Source organism: Hordeum vulgare, chromosome 3H, assembly GCF_904849725.1.
Source record: "Hordeum vulgare subsp. vulgare chromosome 3H, MorexV3_pseudomolecules_assembly, whole genome shotgun sequence".
NCBI lineage: Eukaryota > Viridiplantae > Streptophyta > Magnoliopsida > Poales > Poaceae > Hordeum > Hordeum vulgare.
The window spans coordinates 76,588,159-76,590,083 of NC_058520.1; the positions used below are offsets into that span (position 1 = coordinate 76,588,159).

Sequence of the window (1,925 nt, forward strand, 5' to 3'; positions counted from 1 at the left end):
CGGCCCAACTAGGGCGGGTCACACCGCAAATAATATCCCCAACACATAAGGTAGTGTCATACTTGACGACGCCACATCCATAGCAAATGCAACCATTGCCGCCTCAAATTCTTTATCATCTTGTTTCTTTTTGGCAATCTTTTTGGAAATATCCATCTGCCACAACAACATGCACACAATATAATATTAAATACAACAAAATTCATAACAAATACTTCAACTAACTTGGTTCACAACAGTACCAATAAATAGCTTAAATCACAATAGTACATGTTGAAAGCAAATAACATTACAAGAAAATAGTCTGCTTCATGAGTCATGTAAGGAAATAACAGTACATGCAATTCAAACATGGTCTACTTGTCGTTAAGATCCCACATCCTCTTTATCCATCCAAGCCTTGCAATAGGTTCATGAGCTGTGAAAGAGGAGAAAACATCGCGATATTTCTTTTCCATGAAAAGAAAGGTAGCATAGAAATGCTCATCACTTCCTGGTTTTGCACCATCCGCTTCCACCATGGCCATCATGTGTTGAATCTCTTGTCTTGTTTGATCCACACTCTCCACTGGCTCCCTCTTCTCCCTTGCCCTCTCCTCTATCTCCCTCTTCTCCCTTGCACTCTCATCTGCATCCCTTTTGTCTCTTGCACTAAAGAGACCCACCATGCGTACAAAATCCTCATTTTTAGCATTCTCACCTGCCCACTTATCATTCATCTTTGGACTTGGCGAGTAAGGACACGCCCTCCTCTTCCCATTCTTTCTTCGGTTTTGAATAGGGGTAATTTGGCATTCCTGACTTTCACACCCCGAGTCATCCTCCATAATGATTCGGGAGGGATCACCTTGATAAGAGGGAGTTGGCACCCTCGCATGCTCATTTTTTACACAACAACTATCGAAAACCTCTGACATTTTTTCCTCCTCCGCTAGTGGAGCATACCGGAACTTGGTAGCTTCTGGATGTGCCTGTAATCATAAGCCACCACATGTTAATATCAAAGTGAAGCAACATGACTCGTTATTTACAAATGACATGACAAAAACAATACCTTTATCTCCAATGCCCACCACTCATTTGTAGCAGCAATAGTCTTCGTATGCTCATCTCTTCCTAGGCCAGATGCTTGCTAGATCAATGTCTTCCATGTATTGTAGTTGCTCCTACACACACTCCACCTATTTTTGATTTGTCGGGTTGAATAGTTTCTTCCAGAGCGTTCATTGAACTTTTTATGCAAATTAGCTTGTCCTATGTCCGACAAAAAGTTGGCGTTGCGATTATTTGCTCGAACCTCCTCTACACAAGCAGTCATATAAATTATATGAGCAGCACTATCCCAATTTGCTTTGGGTTCTTTAACTTTCTCCATCTACCATTATTATTCAACATTAGCACATTTGCATTAACATCAGGAAACATCTAGCAAATTCAAGCATCAATCCATCCATCCATCTAACAAATAGCTATTTTATCTATGAGCAATAGCAGACAAAATGAAGAGGGAAGAAACAGAGATGGGAAAAAGAACTCACGTGAGCGTCGAAACTAGCTAGCTGGGGGCAGACTGCAGGGTGGGGCGGATTTGAGGAGGGAGGCGGGACGGGGCCTGGCCTGGCCGGCGGCGGCGGCGCCGTAACCCTAGCCATGGGGCAGGGCGAACTATGGGGCGGGGCGGGGTTGACGGCGGGGTGGGGAGGGATTGACGGGGCGGGGCCGGCCTGAGGAACCAAGATGGCCAGTGGGGTGCGGCGACGGCTTGGCCGGCAGCGACGGCGAGATGCGCGCCGAGGTGAGGCGGGAGGGGAGCGCAGCGAGGACAGAGGGGAAACGGGCAAGCGAGACGAGGAGCTCGGTCATTTTTGGTTCTAGGGGATGATAGTTCGATGGCATTTTGCCCGTAATTACCTGATACAATAGGG

The 1,925-nt window shown here is 46.1% G+C and overlaps 1 pseudogene; it reads right to left on the bottom strand.

Moving 5' to 3' along the window:
• Positions 1-356: 356 nt before the first annotated feature.
• Positions 357-1,652, bottom strand: LOC123441513 (annotated as a pseudogene).
• Positions 1,653-1,925: the final 273 nt, after the last annotated feature.